The sequence below is a fragment of the Pristis pectinata genome, chromosome 8 (genome assembly GCF_009764475.1).
Source record: "Pristis pectinata isolate sPriPec2 chromosome 8, sPriPec2.1.pri, whole genome shotgun sequence".
NCBI classification, from domain to species: Eukaryota; Metazoa; Chordata; class Chondrichthyes; order Rhinopristiformes; family Pristidae; genus Pristis; species Pristis pectinata.
The window spans coordinates 53870400-53883156 of NC_067412.1; the positions used below are offsets into that span (position 1 = coordinate 53870400).

The following is a 12757-nucleotide window of genomic DNA, read 5'->3' on the forward strand; positions in this document are numbered from 1 at the left end:
GAGGCTCACGCAGTGCCATACCCTGATGGAGATAGTTTCTGCAGCCATTGAGCCAAGGTAGAGCCCATCCAAATTCCTCCAGATGTCCACATTCCCCAGATGTCCACATTCATGACATTCTCTTATTACAACACTGGAGGCCATTTAACCCATTGGATCCATGTTGGCCCTTGGCAGTGCAATCCCATTAGTCCCGCTCCACACTTTTTACTTCCTCGCAGCCCTGCAGTTTATTCTGTCATCAACTCTCCTTTGATTCCTTTGCAATTCATCTGCACTAAGGGATGACTTGCAGCGGCCAATTAACCTGCCCACATCTTTGGGAGGTGGGAGGAAACTGGAGCATCGGCCAAAAATGCATGTGGTCACAGGGAGAATGTTTAAATTCCAATGACTGTGCTGAAGGGTAGGATCAAACTCAGGGAGCTGGAGCTGTGAGACAGAGGCACCAACTGCCAGTCTGCCAATATCCCTCCAGCAGAAGCAAAGAGTTCCAAGATGCGCCCTGTGACTACAGCTGAGGGCCAGCATTTGGGAGTCGTCAGCTGTGACCGTATGCCAGGACATTGCCTGAGGACCAGTGATGGGTGGAGAGGCATCGACCTCTTAAGATGTACAACATGGCCAAGCTTCACAAAACAAGGGGCATATCCTGGGGCAAAAGCAGAAAATTCTCAGAAAACTCAGCAGATTAGACACCATCTGTGGAGAGAGAAACAGAGCTAAGGTCTTAGGTCTGAAGTCTCTTGGGACTTGGACTGTGTATCTGGTGTGACTCAGGTCATAAGCTGCTGTATGTGCACAGATGATCAGCTCCTGCATTTTAGTAGTCTTCGTCTTGCTGGTAACAATGCACTTTCCCTGGTCAACTCTCAGATCTTGCTGCTTAGCAGTCTATTCCCAGGTTACAGCAAGTAGAACTCTAATTGGAGTAGCCTGGATCTTCTTGGAGGTGGAGGAATTTGGATGGGCCCTCCCTTGCCTCAATAGCTACAGAAACTATCTCCATCAGGGTATGGCACTGCAAGTGCCTCACACCAAGCAACACTGAGTGAAACCACATCCAGACTGGAAATGAGGCTCCGTCCTGTGAGATCCTTGGGATGCACAGCAGACACTCCTCGACATTTAGAGTCTTAGAGTCATACAATACAGAAACAGGCCCTTCAGTCCACTTTGTCTCTGCTGCCCATCAAGTACCCATCTATACTTATCCCATTTAGCATCACTCAATCCATACCTATGATGCTTTGATAATTCAAGTTCTTATCCAGGTGCTTTTAAAATGTCATGAGAGCACCAGCTTCCACCACCCTATCCCACATTGCATTCCCAAATCCAACCACCCTCTGGGTGAAAAGAATCTTTGTCAGATCCCCTCTAAGCCACTTACTCCTCTCCCTAAATCCATGCCCGCTTGTCTTAGATGCTACAAGGAAAAGTTTCTTGCTAACTATCCTACCTACCCCTCTCATAATTTTGGATACCTGTATCAGGTCCCCCCTCAGCCTCCTCTGCCCCAAGGTAAACAAGTGCAGATTATTCCATCTTTCCTTATGTGAAATACGCCATCCCAGGCAACATCCAGGTGAATCTCTTTCACACTCTCTCCAATGCAATCACATCCTTCCTGTAGAGTGGCGATCTCTTATATTCTGTCAGATAGGGCAGATGATGCACCAAGCATTTCTGCTGTCATTTGTAACAGACCTTCCATGTGTTCTTTCCTACAGCTGTGCTCATCTAATTCTTCCAGTACGTTATGAATATGCAACCTCTCAGTCCAGGAAGCTGGCACACTGCCCCTCTGGATTAAATGTGACCTGTTCATGACAGATGTCTCAAGAAGCTCTAATCTGGTCAGCCTATTCAACCCTGCCATACTAATATCTGGGCTGTTGCATGATGGTGTCAACTCCAGTGGTGAAATAATGTCCTTTCCCTCCTCCTCTTCCTAAGAGGTGCGGTGTTCTTGCATAGGCAGGGGGCTGGGCTGGTCTCTCCTGACATTCTACAGTGATAAAGACACCAAAAAATTTGTGGTGCTGGTGAATGTCTGGCTCCTTTAGTGACTGTGACTGCGTGGCCAGACAGGTAGATATTTAGAGGAAGAACAGTTATTGCTGTGAGGGAAAGGCACTGTAGACACTTGCACAACTTTCGGTGATATATCCCCACCACAGCAGGGCTAGCGACCTGAGTAACCCCAGTGCCAGGATTATCTCCACCAATCATGAGTCTTTGGGACTCAGTGCTGTTCTCTGCTCTGTTGTGTCAGGTGCCTTTTTTGGGTGACCTTATTCTGGAAAAGAAAGGGGATGTTGATATCTACCCCAACACCCACCCCCCATATCTCTCTCGCTCTCTCACTCTCGCTCTCGCTCTTGCTCTCGCTCTCTCACTTTTTCCATGTAACCCCTATTTGACTGTTGGACAAAGCCGGAGCTGACGTGAGTCCATAAAATATGCCCTCTACTATCATGTATAGTAGTGAGGGAGTGGGCTGCCCAGGTGTGGATATCATGTCTACTTGTTTCAGTGGCCTCATTCCCAATCTATATTCCTTCCCTAGAATTACATCAAAAATTAAATTCAGCTTATTTGCCTACTTTCACCAATTTTAGGCATGAAGTGCTCTGAGGAATTTAGGTATGTCAAGACTTGACGTAAATCCCAATTTTAATATATAAGCAAGATTTGTGTACAAGGCTGTTCAATTGGTGTGTACGCATTCCAGATTCATATACTATAGATGCCTGATTGTGGTAGGAGGGATGTGAAGGCTAAAATGATGAAAAGATTCAATAGAGGGAAAGCAAAACAAATTTCTCTGTTGAAGGAAATCATAAACTTACAGCTAGACCATCCAGGAGTGAAATCAGGAGTTACTTTTCACAAAGAGTTTGCTTGAAGTCTCTCTCTCTCTCTGCATCCTTCCTTCCATTCAGCATCCACTATACCACTATGTGATTCCAAGTTCACATTTGCCTTCATGAGCCTCTTACTCTCATTCATGCTGGTTTCAATATTGGTCAAAATATGTTATCTACAAGCCTGTGAATGTGTGTGCTGGCCAAATGGTGAATCTTAACAGTACATATTCGAATAATTTAATTCACCATTTCAGCAAGTGACCTCCAATGACATATAGAATTTACCTGCTTATGAATACGGCACAAAGTCTTCTGGAACCAATTATAGCCTAGTTTATGCCAGACAATGGTTTTGCTGAGCTGGATCCAGAGTATGTTGAAGAATTTTCATTTATATTGGACCTTTAACACAGCAAAAAGGGACTGAGTCACTGCACAGGAGTGTCATCAAGCAATAAACTGATACTAAGTCACATAAAGGCAGAAGAGCAAATGTCTAGTCAAAGAGAGATGCTCTAAAGAGCATGTTAATGGAAGAAAGTGACAGAGGGAGGCAAAAGAAAATTGTTAGGGGTTCCTAGAGTGTGTGCTCATGGTGACTGAAGGTTCATCCTTCAGTTCTGGGATTCACAGTGGAGTAATTAAATAAGGCAAGGCTCAGAATTTGGAAGGGTGCAGTTATTTTAGACAATTGATTAGATGGAGAAGTTAACAGTGGTAGAGAGGAGCAAGACTGAGGAAAGATTTGAAAACAAGAATGAGAATTTTAAAGTTGATGTACTCTCTAACCGGAAGCCAAGGCATGAAGGCTTACAGACGAGTTGGTGTGAGAGAGGAAACGGGCTATGGAGATTGGGTGACAGGTTTCTGGGAGGTAGCACATGGGAAGGCTTTCAGATCTACATTAAAAAATCTTCCAGAATTAATGAAGATTGAAAGGAGGCTTCAGAGGCAGATGAGCTCGAGTTTTTTTGTGTTTGAGCAACAGAATGTAGATGGAAAAAGGTAGATGGCACGGATATGAGATTTGAAACTTCAGTTTCTGAGAGTTGCCTGGAAGAGAGATGCAGTCATAAAGCAAAAACCTGCAGATGCTGGAAATCTGAAATAAAGCCAGAAAATGCTGGACATCCTCAGCAGGTCAGGAATCAGTCCAAATAAGGGTCATTGACCTGAGCCATTCTCTCCACAGCTGCAGACTGACATGCTGAGTGTTTTCAGTACTTTTTGTTTTTACTTACTGTTGGTGACTTGAGAACAGAGATCGTTGTGCAAAAGATAATGGTGAGAACTGGTGAAAATTTCTACTCATCCATCGCTGAATATCCAACAAACAGTCTGACAATTTAGTGACCACAGTGAGTTCAAGATAAGGTGGCAATAGGCAAGTCAAAAATACAAAGTTGACTTCAAATGAATTGAGTCAATCATCAGAATTCTAATCAGACTTTTGCAATGCTATGTAGATTTATGGCAGTCACAACTTAAAACACCAACTGGAGTAATAAGCAGAGCAACAATGCTGGCTCATAGTGTTAGAAGCAATGAGAAATAATTGCAACATGCATATAAACAACAAAACAGAATGTTCCACAGCCTCGAAGAGAAGGAAGAGTTCCAGAGTTTTATCAAATAATCAGATAGCAAACTGAGAATGATACTTTCAGCTGCACAAGAGCAGTGGGCAAGACAGCCCAGGTTCAGGGGTTCAGGACCTATTGAACAACAGCTGGATGCTGCCATGGGCATTTGATCAGTTTGTGTTGTGGAAGGACAGAGTCAATTGGGCTGAAGCGCCTGCTTTGTCTGAACCAATCTCTTCAGTATGCTGGGATGTTAATTGTTACATGCAAAGCTTTGTAATTGGAAGGCTGCAATTATCTCTCTCAAAGGCTGTAATTTGCCTCAAACTTAACGTGAGAGCTATTAAAGAATGAAAGTGGATTATTCTTGGCTTGGATTTCCATAGTCATTTTATCCCAGTTGGTCTTCCTGTAAAACCGACAAAGTTGTCGGTATAATAAATGCATCTGTCCTTGATGCAGGCAAGTGCAAGTGGAGCAAGTTAAATCACTGGTTGCTTTATCATAACCTTGGAATAATTGGAGCCTTGTGTTAATCCTTAGTTAAAGTTTAGTTAAAATTGAGTTACCTAAAACAAAAGTTTTAACTAAGGATTTAACTAAACTTTAACTAAGGATTAACACAAGGCTCCAATTATTCCAAGGGAATTATCTCTGATCTTTAGTAAGCCTGCACAAACTCCCATTCCTTTACTTTAAACTCAACCAACCCCTAAAACATCATCCATCTCACTGCAACCTACATGTATCTATTCCATTACAAATTTCATGCACACTTAAATGGCTAAAATCAAGCCTTCACACACTCAGACATGCTAAGTGCTCAGCTCAGTTGTAAACCCAATGTGTCTTTCATTTGGCCAGTATCCAATTTCCCCATTAGTGACAATGCCAAATGTAGGCTAGCTGAACCTTCACAAACCTTTGCAAGTTTCACTTTCCTCAACAAATTGGCAAATTCTGGAAATTATGTGGTCAAATCTATCCAAACAGAATGAGCCCAATTTTTTTGAAAACGGATATTCTTGGAAATCATAAAATGCAGTCTGACAGGATGGTTTCAGCTGCTCATCCCTGGAAATCACATGACATATTTAAGCAGGAGAATTTCAGTTTCCCTTTAATTCCTATCAGGAGCAGATCCCAACATGCATTTACCCCTTACAGTTGTCTGCTTAAGAGATTTGATTTGTGAAATTTCAGAACACCAGGGCTGAAATACTGAGAAAAGTATCACTCCATGATAGAGGTGATAATACCGTGTATTATTCTGATTCTCTTTGTAGCTGAGATATTGTTTCCTCTCTTTACTTTTTAGTTCACCTGGCTGGTTACGTAGCAATCAGCGGACCAGAAGTACCAATCCTGACCATGAGGTTGTAGTGATTGCTGGTTCTGAAATGAAGCTTTTATTTCTTGCGACTGCTGGCTAGTACAAGAGACCATATTCATGATTTGCCGGCACCCCTGCTTTAGCATTTTGTCCTTGAAACTTTCAACCAGAGCTTCGTTAGGTCCATACTCAATCATTTCAATGCTTCCCTGACCATCCTACTGATTCATTCCATGTCAGGTATCATTCACCCTTTCCCCCAATTTCATGGGCTTCTGGCCCAGCCAACCCAAATTTAAAATGCACATTCTTATTTCATTGTTCACTCCTCAGTGTGTCCATAACATCTTCCAGCTCTACACTGTTCTTGAAGTCTGCATCCTTCATGTCTTCAGCATTGCTACGCCCCCTATTCCTGTGTTTCTGGACCACCACAAGGGTGACACAGTGACAGAGTTAGAAGAGCCACTGCCTCACAGCACCATTGACCCAGGTTCAGTCCTGACCTTAGCTGCTGTTTGTGTGAAGTTTGCACGTTCTCCTTGTAACTGCATGGGTTTCCCCTGGGTGCTCCAGTTTCCTGAAATATGTTCAGGTTAGTAGATTAATTGCCCCTAGTGTAGGTGATTGGGAGAACCTGGGGGAATTGATGATGTGGGGAGAATGAAATATAACATTAATTCTAGCATTACTTCAAATGTACTGAAGATTGATTTACAACCTCACCCTATCACTGCAATTTTTGGATTACCAAGGATAGAGTCTGGTCATGTATCTGCTTCCACTAACCGTATGATTGCCTTTGTTACATTAATGGCCAAACGATCCATTTTGCTTAAATGGAAGGATCCAATACCCCCTACTACTTTTCAATGGTTCTCTCAAACTATATCATTTTTAAACTTGAAAAAAATTAGGAGTGGTACTGTCGATCCTTCACTTAAATTTGAAGATATTTGGAGTCCATTTATTCAATATTTTCACATGATATAGATCCCCTTTCAATAACTTTCCAACTTAGAGGAACAGAGTTGATGACATAATATTGCCCTGTTTCTACTGAGAAATTTTAGTAATGTCTTTTTTTTTGTTTGTTTTTTTTTGAAATTTTTCTGTTTAGTTTAGTTTGGTTTGATATATTTATAATTTTTCTTATTGATTTGGGGATTTTTTTCTCTTTCTTTTTTTTATTTATATAATAAATCTTTTTCTTTCCTTTCTTTTATATTATATTCAGTTACTAAGAGATCGTTGGATCTACAGATTTTTTTATATTTTGTTTTTCTTTATGATTATCTAGGCCATGATTGTTCTCCTGATCTCTTTGTATTACATGTACAAACTATTAATTAATTTGAAAACTAATAAAAAGATTGAAAAAGAAAGAAAGCATTAATTTAGGAATCGCCTCTTTCTGTACTGTTCCTCTCTCAGAATCTCTAGGTTTCTACCTAATAAATTCTGAAGTATGCCTGCAAAGCTCCTTGCCTCTCCACCTCCTTAAAACTTGAGCCTTGGATATTGTGTCACCTGATCAGATACCTCTTTTCTTGTATCAACCTCTGATTATGATCCAACGGGACATTAGAGGGCAACTGAGAAAAGTTGCTAACCATTTCACTACTTCAACCTGTACTGCCTATCGATGAGATTATGGCTGTAGACCCTTTCCTTGAACCTTACTGTCATAAAACTGGCAGTCTCAGACTTAACATTAATAAATGCCCTCATGGAATTGCATCTGTCAGAGAGAGTTTAGGATTCCAGCACTTTGGCTGTAGAAATTTCACTTAAAGACATTTCTCTAATTTTTAGGCCAAATTGACTCACCCTGAAAGTTCCAGTGGAAATAATTTATTTCCATTTACTTTATGATTCCCTCTCAAATCCAAGAAAACTTCCAAATTACCCCATCAATCTTCCAAATTGCAGGCAGTACTATCCTGGTTTACTTTATCTCCCCTCCTAATTTGAACCTTGGATATTAGGTCATCAAGATCTTTCGGAGAGGCTTGTCTCCAAAAAGGGTTTCTATAGGTGGATTTTTTATGTTTAAAGGAGGGCCCTTGTTTGTCATATTATGGAGATTAATTCTGAGAGCTCCTGAAAGTAGGCAGTGAGGGAACAATAGGGAATTAGCATTTTCCCACCGCTTTCAATGCCAGTTTCGTAATGCCTGTTAATTAAGGGTCCTGTCAGTGGTAAATATGCTGTTGAATGGCTACATGTGTGAACCAGAAGGCCCAGAATTAGAAATACTAGTTAAAGCTGGTTTAGGTGCACTGGCGATGGAGCAAGTGACAGATTTCAGTGATGATCTCCAGACTGAAGAGCACAGACAGGTCTTGGGGTTCACGTGGGGGCCATCCCACATTGAGACAAGGTCTTATCTGTTGGATTGATGTCCAGAGTGCCAGTGCATGTTGACTGGCATCATCTCCTGCCTTCTGCATGGTCCTGGCACATAATGACTACGTGGTTGGTGGCATTATCACAAACCTGAGATTTGGCACACCAATCCCACAATTGTGCAATGTATGTGGTGTCAGTTGGGAACTAAAAGGTGCCCTGGGTTGTAGCCCTCAAAAACATGCATCTGTATTTTGCATCCAATGCTCTATAAATAAAATATATCTACAATGGGAGCATAATGGTTGAATCAATAGAATGAAAATCTAAGGCAGGGTGCAGCCACATAATGCCCTGCACATCTGAATAGGGATGAATTTCCCAACGTGGCTCTTAAAAAGAAATTTGTATAGCTGAGCTTCTCTCCCTAAACAGATTCCTTTTGCTGTGTTTCTTTTTAAATTTGGATAGCGCATGTTTAGCTGTCAAAAATTCTATCCTCCCGGATCTGATTATAATTCATTCAATGTTACCAGAAGTAATGACAGTAACATTTAACTTGCAGGAGTCTTATGTCACAATTAAAGATAAGGTAATATTGACTGAGTGTTAAGGTTATTGTCCCAGCTGACTCTGACAGTAATGGCAAGAGAGAATCCCTTCTCTCCAAATGTAATGAAATGTGTCATTCTAAGTCACATACATCCTCTAGTTGCTTTGCTTTGTGCTTCTACTTGATCTGCGGTATTGTATTCACTCTCAGTCACAGCTGCTGATAACACAGTGAGCTTTCGATGCATTCATTTCAATCCCTTCAAAAGAAATACGCTGACAAAGGGAAACTTGACCTCATGACAAAGGCGCAAAGCAAAGATAAAGCCATCAGTTTGTGTCACAGCCCAATTATTCTTGAATCACAGCTGACATTGCGGCCCCGATAGTCTTGGTCAAATGGACGAAGTGTGGGCACAAGAGGATAGGATTGATTCAGAGCCTTGCTGCAGAATTCTTGCCAAAACATCTTGAATTTTCTTTAAATGTGTAACCAATATTGGATTTTCATTGCTCCTGTCTTGGTTTGCTTCCTTCTCTTGTGCTGATTACTGTAACGAAGTTAGAAGTTGTTTTTGCCTTCACTAGCTATTGACTTTTATGAGATTTTTGTGTTTTGTAGAGCTGAGAGAATAGATGGATTATAGTCACGTTAGTCTCCAGGGAATAAATTGTGGTGAGTTCCAAGTTTATCTTGCTCATGATCAGGTAATACTGATCAAGCCTTAGGGTCACTGTCCCATCCCACCCTGGCAGTAATGGCAAGAATAACTTCCTTCTCTACCAATGTAGGGCATGTGTCGTTCCAAGTCATCACCTCAACATCATGGATCCTCTTACCCCTTTGCTTTTTGGAGAGCAAACAAACAGAGATTTATCCCAGCATCTCAGTCACCTCAGTCGTTATACTCTGCTCATGATTGCCTGCTCCTTTGTGGGAAGAAGATTATGACACACTATGAGAACCGACGTAACCAGAGCAATACAGCCCCTTGAGAAGTTTCCTTTTCTTAACTCAGTGAATATGTAGCAAGAGATTCATTGGTGATAAAACACAATTTCCTCATATCTGGGACACCTCTGGGACATATCTGCTCTAACTCCATCTACAAGTTTGCAGATGATACTACTGTTGTAGACCGTATCTCAAACAGTGATGAATCAGAGTACAGGAAGGAGATAGAGAGCTTAGTGGAATGGTGTCATGACAACAACCTTTCCCTCCATGTCAACAAAATTAAAGAGCTGGTCATTGACTTCAGGAAAGGGGGCGGTGTACATACACCTGTCTACATCAATGGTGCTGAGGTCGAGAGGGTTGACAGCTTCAAGTTCCTGGGAGTGAACATTACCAACAGCCTGTCCTGGACAAACCACGTGGATGCCATGGACAAGGAAGCTCACCCAGTGCCTCTACTTCCTCACGAGGCTAAAGAAATTTGGTTTGTCCCCTTTGACTCTCACCAACTTTTACCGATGCACCATAGAAAGCATCCTATCAGGATGCATCACGGCTTGGTATGGCAACTGCTCTGCCCAAGACCTCAAGAAGCTGCAGAGAGTTGTGGACACAGCCCAGCGCATCACGGACACCAGTGTCCCCTCCTTGGACTCTGTCTTTACCTCTCGTTGTCTTGGTGAAGCAGCTAGCACTATCAAAGACCCCACCCACCCGGGATATTCTCTCTTCTCTACTCTTCCATCGGGTAGAAGATACAGGTGCCTGAGGGCATGTACCACCAGACTTAAGGACAGCTTCTACCCCACTGTGATAAGACTATTGAACAGTTCCCTTATACAATGAGATGGACTATGACCTATGACCTCATGACCTCACGATCTACCTTGTTGTGACCTTGCATCTTATTGCACTGCACTTTCTCTGTCGCTGTGACACTTTACTCTGTACTGTTACTTTTTTTACCTGTACTACATCAATGCACTCTGTACTAACTTGATGTAACTGCACTGTGTAATGAATTGACCTGTAAGATTGGTTTGTAAGACAAGTTTTTCACTGTACCTCGATACAAGTGACAATAATAAACCAATACCAATACCAATACCACAAAAGTTCTTATTTATTCTGCATATAAAGTGCTGCAAAGAGAGGGGAAGAACTTTGGTGATAATGTAAGAGAGGGGATAAGGGATGGATCACCTACAATACGTTTCTCCCAATAGAAATGAGAGAGTTACAAGAAGTGACGAATCCAGCACTCCCTGTTTTACATCAGCATTTAAATTACCACTGGTGCAGTGGAAAGTGTTTACTGAAGCAGCAGCTCTACATCCCTGTTGTTTTCTAAATCAACCTTGCAGCAGACAGGCAGGTGAATGGTGAATGTCCCTTTGGCTTTGTGTAGAAACAAATGACTTTGATGAAAAATAAAACTTACCTGAAACAGTTGATGGGCTGGCCCAGTGACTGCATCATACTTGACCTGAATAATTGCACAAAACTGACACACAGAGACAAAGGGTGAAGTGTGATGCACCTCCAGCAGTGCCTGATATCTGGCAAAAAGAAAGAAATGTAATTCACGCAGCACCTTTTATGGCATCCCAAACTCCTCAATCACAGATCAAAGGAAGTTGGAACAAAATATGCTCCCCCAACAGGGTGGCACAGTAGCTCAGCTAGTAGAGATATTACTTCGCAGCTCCAGAGACCAGGCCTTGAGCCTGACCTCTAGTGCTGTCTGTGTGGAGTTTGTACCATCTCTCTGTGACCACATGTGTTTGCTCCAGGTGCCCAACATACCAATCACATGTGGTTTGGTAGGTTAATTGGCCACTGTAAATTGCCCCTAGTGTGTGTGGGTGAGAGTTAGATCTTGGGGAAATTGATTGGAATGTGAGGAGAATAGAATATAGGTCCAGCGTTAATACTTGATGGTTGGCAATGGCCTCTTTCTGTACTGCATGACTGTCTGACTAGTAATAAGATAATAATCACAAGTTCTCTCAGATGAGAGATTAGTTTTAGCTGAGGTGCAAAGAAAATTCATTTCTCTTTGTATAGTGTCCTCAGATCTTGTTCGGTGCGCCTGACAAAATAGGCAAAGCCTCATTTGAACTTTTTTGTCCTGAAGGAGTCACCACTGGAACTGGAACACTCTCTCCGTCCTGCATTGTTTCAAGACCATTTTCATTGTAGCATCAAGTTTCTGGAATGGGGCTTTGAATACATACCTGGAAACTGGATAAGATATGTTTCTATCTGTTTTTTTTAATTTCAAAGATAAACTTTATTCATAACAATAAAAAATATACAAAGGAAGAAACAGTGCAAAAAACCAAACCTTAATATTCATCGTTGTTACATTCAGTAGTGTAAACTTTAAAGAGGAAAAAATCAACAAACAGACATAGCACCATTGCCACTCATGTGGCTCCCTGAGGTGATACCCCTTTCATTGTTTGAAGGGCTTCCCCACCCAACTCTTCCCCTCCATATTCAGTAGCGGGAGGGACCAATACTGTGGTCCTTCCCCACAGAGCCTTAGCACTGGCTGCAAGGAGCCTCAGTGCATCCCTCAGCATGTATTCCTGCAGCCTGGATTGTGCCAGTCTGAAGCATTCCCCTGCAGATATCTTGCTGTGCTGGAAGACCAACAAGTTTCGGGAAGACCAAAGGGCGTCCTTCACTGAGTTGATGACCTTCCAAACATGTCTCGGGGTTTGTCCCCAGGAACACCCCATGGATCAGAGAGTCCTCTGTCATGCAGCTGCTGGGGATGAACCAGGACATGGATCCTTGCATCCTTCTCCACACCGTCTTAGCAAATCTACAGTCAACAAAGAGGTGGATGATCATTTCTTCTTCACCACAGCCATCCCAAGGGCAGCGTACCGTGGGGGTAATATATCATCTGTAGAGGAAAGCTCTGATGGGCAGGGTATCTCTCACTGCCAGCCAAGGTTGGTGCTTGTTGGTCAAATCAGGCAATGAGGTGTTCTGCCATATGGTTTGGACTGTTTGCTCCAGGAACAAACCCTCAGAATCCATAGTGTCCCTGTCCCGTACATTCCGCGCTGATCACTGTCTGATGGACTTGTGGTCA

At 42.3% G+C, this 12757-nt stretch overlaps 1 protein-coding gene across 3 annotated transcripts in view; it reads left to right on the forward strand.

The window, feature by feature from the left end:
• Nucleotides 1-12757, forward strand: part of si:dkey-172j4.3 (diacylglycerol kinase eta) — a 148969-nt gene that overhangs the window by 13983 nt on the left and 122229 nt on the right. The gene's annotated exons all lie outside the window — the stretch shown is intronic.